Consider the following 7,581-nt stretch of genomic DNA (forward strand, 5'->3'; position numbering starts at 1 on the left):
CGTTGCCGGCTCGCTCCGCTCGCTCGTATAAATCTAGTCCAACCTCACAACCGATCCGACACGTTAGCAAATTTGAAATAAGTCGCCTCCTTATCGAATAACGAACGTAAGAGGGATTGGTTTTAGGTTAGGCTATAGTTTTCGAGGGAGCACAGCGAGCGAGGGACGCGTAAAGGTGTGTCACAAACCAACGGTTTGGCACATAGGGACATTGAAATATTCGCACCATCCCGAGGAGCCGGAAGTCTTTATCGAACTGCGTACTGTCCAAGGTTTACAGTTTATCACTAGTTTTACATAAATAGTAATATTTCCACATAGTACAGTGCAACGTGTGGTCCGAAATCGTTGACATAATTAGGCAATAACAGGAAATATATGCAAGGCAATATAAGGTATATGTATAGCTTGGAAATTGTAATCGTTGCCGGCTCGCTCCGCTCGCTCGTATAAATCTAGTCCAACCTCACAACCGATCCGACACGTTAGCAAATTTGAAATAAGTCGCCTCCTTATCGAATAACGAATGCAAGAGGGACTGGTTTTAGGTTAGGCTATATTTTTCGAGCGACCGCAGCGAGCGAGGGACGCGTAAAGGTGTGTCACAAACCAACGGTTTGGCACATAGCGACATTGAAATATTCGCACCATCCCGAGGAGCCGGAAGTCTTTATCGAACTGCGTACTGTCCAAAGTATACAGTTTATCACTAGTTTTACATAAATAGTAATATTTCCACATAGTACAGTGCAACGTGTGGTCCGAAATCGCTGACATAATTAGGCAATAACAGGAAATATATGCAAGGCAATATAAGGTATATGTATAGCGTGGAAATTGTAATCGTTGCTCGCTCGCTCCGCTCGCTCGTAAAAATCTAGTCCAACCTTACAACCGATCCGACACGTTAGTAAATTTGAAATGAGTCGCCTCCTTATCGAATAACGAATGCAAGAGGGACTGGTTTTAGGTTAGGCTATATTTTTCGAGCGAGCGCAGCGAGCGAGGGACGCGTAAAGGTGTGTCACAAACCAACGGTTTGGCACATAGGGACATTGAAATATTCGCACCAGCTCGAGGAACCGCAAGTATTTATCGAATTGCGTACTGACAAAAGTTTACAGTTTACCAACAGTTTTATATAAATAGTAATATTTCCACATAGTACAGTGCAACGTGTGGTCCGAAATCGCTGACAAAATTAGGCAATAACAGGAAATATATGCAAGGTTATATAAGGTATATGTATAGCTTGGAAATTGTAATCGTTGCTCGCTCGCTCCGCTCGATCGTAAAAATCTAGTCCAGCCTCACAACCGATCAGACACGTTAGCAAATTTGAAATAAGTCGCCTCCTTATCGAATAACGAACGTAAGAGTGATTGGCTTTAGGTTAGGCTATAGTTTTCGAGGGAGCACAGCGAGCGAGGGACGCGTAAAGGTGTGTCACAAACCAACGGTTTGGCACATAGGGACATTGAAATATTCGAACCATCCCGAGGAGCCGGAAGTCTTTATCGAACTGCGTACTGACCAAAGTTTACAGTTTATCACTAGTTTTACATAAATAGTAATACATCCACATAGTACAGTGCAACGTGTGGTCCGAAATAGCTGACATAATTAGGCAATAACAGGAAATATATGCAAGGCAACATAAGGTATATGTATAGCGTGGAAATTGTAATCGTTGCTCGCTCGCTCCGCTCGCTCGTAAAAATCTTGTCTAACCTCACAACCGATCCGACACGTTAGCAAATTTGAAATAAGTCGCCTCCTTATCGAATAACGCACGCAAGAGGGATTGGTTCTAGGTTGGGCTATAGTTTTCGAGCGAGCGCAGCGAGCGAGGGACGCGTAAAGGTGTGTCACAAACCAACGGTTTGGCACATAGGGACATTGTAATATTCGCACCAGCCCGAGAAGCCGGAAGTCTTTATCGAACTGCGTACTGACAAAAGTTTACAGTTTATCAATATTTTTACATAAATAGTAATAATTCCACATAGTACAGTGCAACGTGTGGTCCGAAATTGCTGACAAAATCTGGCAATAACAGGAAATACATGCAAGGCAATATAAGGTATATGTATAGCTTGGAAATTGTAATCGTTGCCGGCTCGTTCCGCTCGCTCGTATAAATCTAGTCCAACCTCACAACCGATCCGACACGTTAGTAAATTTGAAATAAGTCGCCTCCTTATCGAATAACGAATGCAAGAGGGACTGGTTTTAGGTTAGGGTATATTTTTCGAGCGAGCGCAGCGAGCGAGGTACGCGTAAAGGTGTGTCACAAACCAACGGTTCGGCACATAGGGACATTGTAATATTCGCACCAGCCCGATTAGCCGGAAGTCTTTGTCGAATTGTCTACTGATAAAAGTATACAGTATATCAATGATTTTACATAAATAGTAATATTTCCACAGAGGACAGTGCAACATGTGGTCCGAAATCGCTGACAAAATTTGGCAATAACAGGAAATACATACAAGGCAATATAAGGTATATGTATAGCTTGGAAATTGTAATCGTTGCTCGCTCGCTCCGCTCGCTCGTATAAATCTAGTCCAACCTCACAACCGATCCGACACGTTAGCAAATTTGAAATAAGTCGCCTCCTTATCGAATAACGAACGTAAGAGGGATTGGTTTTAGGTTAGGCTATAGTTTTCGAGGGAGCACTGCGAGCGAGGGACGCGTAAAGGTGTGTCACAAACCAACGGTTTGGCACATAGGGACATTGAAATATTCGCACCATCCCGAGGAGCCGGAAGTCTTTATCGAACTGCGTACTGTCCAAAGTTTACAGTTTATCACTAGTTTTACATAAATAGTAATATTTCCACATAGTACAGTGCAACGTGTGGTCCGAAATCGCTGACATAATTAGGCAATAACAGGAAATATATGCAAGGCAATATAAGGTATATGTATAGCGTGGAAATTGTAATCGTTGCTCGCTCGCTCCGCTCGCTCGTAAAAATCTAGTCCAACCTTACAACCGATCCGACACGTTAGTAAATTTGAAATAAGTCGCCTCCTTATCGAATAACGAATGCAAGAGGGACTGGTTTTAGGTTAGGCTATATTTTTCGAGCGAGCGCAGCGAGCGAGGTACGCGTAAAGGTGTGTCACAAACCAACGGTTCGGCACATAGGGACATTGAAATATTCGCACCAGCCCGAGGAGCCGGAAGTCTTTATCGAATTGCGTACTGACGAAAGTTTACAGTTTATCAATAATTTTACATAAATAATAATATTTCCACATAGTACAGTGCAACATGTGGTCCGAAATCGCTGACAAAATTTGGCAATAACAGGAAATACATACAAGGCAATATAAGGTATATGTATAGCTTGGAAATTGTAATCGTTGCTCGCTCGCTCCGCTCGCTCGTATAAATCTAGTCCAACCTTACAACCGATCCGACACGTTAGTAAATTTGAAATAAGTCGCCTCCTTATCGAATAACGAACGTAAGAGGGATTGGTTTTAGGTTAGGCTATAGTTTTCGAGCGAGCGCAGCGAGCGAGGGACGCGTAAAGGTGTGTCACAAACCAACGGTTTGGCACATAGGGACATTGAAATATTCGCACCAGCCTGAGGAGCCGGAAGTCTTTATCGAACTGCGTACTGACAAAAGTTTACAGTTTATCACTAGTTTTACATAACATGTAATATTTCCACATAGTACAGTGCAACGTGTGGTCCGAAATAGCTGACATAATTAGGCAATAACAGGAAATATATGCAAGGCAACATAAGGTATATGTATAGCGTGGAAATTGTAATCGTTGCTCGCTCGCTCCGCTCGCTCGTAAAAATCTAGTCCGACCTCACAACCGATCCGACACGTTAGCAAATTTGAAATAAGTCGCCTCCTTATCGAATAACGAACGCAAGAGGGATTGGTTCTAGGTTGGGCTATAGTTTTCGAGCGAGCGCAGCGAGCGAGGGACGCGTAAAGGTGTGTCACAAACCAACGGTTTGGCACATAGGGACATTGAAATATTCGCACCAGCCTGAGGAGCCGGAAGTCTTTATCGAACTGCGTACTGACAAAAGTTTACAGTTTATCAATATTTTTACATAAATAGTAATAATTCCACATAGTACAGTGCAACGTGTGGTCCGAAATTGCTGACAAAATCTGGCAATAACAGGAAATACATGCAAGGCAATATAAGGTATATGTATAGCTTGGAAATTGTAATCGTTGCCGGCTCGTTCCGCTCGCTCGTATAAATCTAGTCCAACCTCACAACCGATCCGACACGTTAGTAAATTTGAAATAAGTCGCCTCCTTATCGAATAACGAATGCAAGAGGGACTGGTTTTAGGTTAGGGTATATTTTTCGAGCGAGCGCAGCGAGCGAGGTACGCGTAAAGGTGTGTCACAAACCAACGGTTCGGCGCATAGGGACATTGTAATATTCGCACCAGCCCGAGGAGCCGGAAGTCTTTATCGAATTGCCTACTGACAAAAGTTTACAGTTTATCAATAATTTTACATAAATAGTAATATTTCCACATAGTACAGTGCAACATGTGGTCCGAAATCGCTGACAAAATTTGGCAATAACAGGAAATACATACAAGGCAATATAAGGTATATGTATAGCTTGGAAATTGTAATCGTTGCTCGCTCGCTCCGCTCGCTCGTATAAATCTAGTCCAACCTCACAACCGATCCGACACGTTAGCAAATTTGAAATAAGTCGCCTCCTTATCGAATAACGAACGTAAGAGGGATTGGTTTTAGGTTAGGCTATAGTTTTCGAGGGAGCACTGCGAGCGAGGGACGCGTAAAGGTGTGTCACAAACCAACGGTTTGGCACATAGGGACATTGAAATATTCGCACCATCCCGAGGAGCCGGAAGTCTTTATCGAACTGCGTACTGTCCAAAGTTTACAGTTTATCACTAGTTTTACATAAATAGTAATATTTCCACATAGTACAGTGCAACGTGTGGTCCGAACTCGCTGACATAATTAGGCAATAACAGGAAATATATGCAAGGCAATATAAGGTATATGTATAGCGTGGAAATTGTAATCGTTGCTCGCTCGCTCCGCTCGCTCGTAAAAATCTAGTCCGACCTCACAACCGATCCGACACGTTAGCAAATTTGAAATAAGTCGCCTCCTTATCGAATAACGAATGCAAGAGGGACTGGTTTTAGGTTAGGCTATATTTTTCGAGCGACCGCAGCGAGCGAGGGACGCGTAAAGGTGTGTCACAAACCAACGGTTTGGCACATAGCGACATTGAAATATTCGCACCATCCCGAGGAGCCGGAAGTCTTTATCGAACTGCGTACTGTCCAAAGTATACAGTTTATCACTAGTTTTACATAAATAGTAATATTTCCACATCGTACAGTGCAACGTGTGGTCCGAAATCGCTGACATAATTAGGCAATAACAGGAAATATATGCAAGGCAATATAAGGTATATGTATAGCGTGGAAATTGTAATCGTTGCTCGCTCGCTCCGCTCGCTCGTAAAAATCTAGTCCAACCTTACAACCGATCCGACACGTTAGTAAATTTGAAATGAGTCGCCTCCTTATCGAATAACGAATGCAAGAGGGACTGGTTTTAGGTTAGGCTATATTTTTCGAGCGAGCGCAGCGAGCGAGGGACGCGTAAAGGTGTGTCACAAACCAACGGTTTGGCACATAGGGACATTGAAATATTCGCACCAGCTCGAGGAACCGCAAGTATTTATCGAATTGCGTACTGACAAAAGTTTACAGTTTACCAACAGTTTTATATAAATAGTAATATTTCCACATAGTACAGTGCAACGTGTGGTCCGAAATCGCTGACAAAATTAGGCAATAACAGGAAATATATGCAAGGTTATATAAGGTATATGTATAGCTTGGAAATTGTAATCGTTGCTCGCTCGCTCCGCTCGATCGTAAAAATCTAGTCCAGCCTCACAACCGATCAGACACGTTAGCAAATTTGAAATAAGTCGCCTCCTTATCGAATAACGAACGTAAGAGTGATTGGCTTTAGGTTAGGCTATAGTTTTCGAGGGAGCACAGCGAGCGAGGGACGCGTAAAGGTGTGTCACAAACCAACGGTTTGGCACATAGGGACATTGAAATATTCGAACCATCCCGAGGAGCCGGAAGTCTTTATCGAACTGCGTACTGACCAAAGTTTACAGTTTATCACTAGTTTTACATAAATAGTAATACTTCCACATAGTACAGTGCAACGTGTGGTCCGAAATAGCTGACATAATTAGGCAATAACAGGAAATATATGCAAGGCAACATAAGGTATATGTATAGCTTGGAAATTGTAATCGTTGCTCGCTCGCTCCGCTCGCTCGTAAAAATCTAGTCTAACCTCACAACCGATCCGACACGTTCCCAAATTTGAAATAAGTCGCCTCCTTATCGAATAACGCACGCAAGAGGGATTGGTTCTAGGTTGGGCTATAGTTTTCGAGCGAGCGCAGCGAGCGAGGTACGCGTAAAGGTGTGTCACAAACCAACGGTTTGGCACATAGGGACATTGTAATATTCGCACCAGCCCGAGAAGCCGGAAGTCTTTATCGAACTGCGTACTGACAAAAGTTTACAGTTTATCAATATTTTTACATAAATAGTAATAATTCCACATAGTACAGTGCAACGTGTGGTCCGAAATTGCTGACAAAATCTGGCAATAACAGGAAATACATGCAAGGCAATATAAGGTATATGTATAGCTTGGAAATTGTAATCGTTGCCGGCTCGTTCCGCTCGCTCGTATAAATCTAGTCCAACCTCACAACCGATCCGACACGTTAGTAAATTTGAAATAAGTCGCCTCCTTATCGAATAACGAATGCAAGAGGGACTGGTTTTAGGTTAGGGTATATTTTTCGAGCGAGCGCAGCGAGCGAGGTACGCGTAAAGGTGTGTCACAAACCAACGGTTCGGCACATAGGGACATTGTAATATTCGCACCAGCCCGAGGAGCCGGAAGTCTTTATCGAATTGTGTACTGACAAAAGTATACAGTTTATCAATAATTTTACATAAATAGTAATATTTCCACATAGTACAGTGCAACATGTGGTCCGAAATCGCTGACAAAATTTGGCAATAACAGGAAATACATGCAAGGCAATATAAGGTATATGTATAGCTTGGAAATTGTAATCGTTGCTCGCTCGCTCCGCTCGCTCGTATAAATCTAGTCCAACCTCACAACCGATCCGACACGTTAGCAAATTTGAAATAAGTCGCCTCCTTATCGAATAACGAACGTAAGAGGGATTGGTTTTAGGTTAGGCTATAGTTTTCGAGCGAGCACTGCGAGCGAGGGACGCGTAAAGGTGTGTCACAAACCAACGGTTTGGCACATAGGGACATTGAAATATTCGCACCATCCCGAGGAGCCGGAAGTCTTTATCGAACTGCGTACTGTCCAAAGTTTACAGTTTATCACTAGTTTTACATAAATAGTAATATTTCCACATAGTACAGTGCAACGTGTGGTCCGAAATCGCTGACATAATTAGGCAATAACAGGAAATATATGCAAGGCAATATAAGGTATATGTATAG

This window comes from Bombus terrestris, unplaced genomic scaffold (genome assembly GCF_910591885.1).
Source record: "Bombus terrestris unplaced genomic scaffold, iyBomTerr1.2, whole genome shotgun sequence".
NCBI lineage: Eukaryota > Metazoa > Arthropoda > Insecta > Hymenoptera > Apidae > Bombus > Bombus terrestris.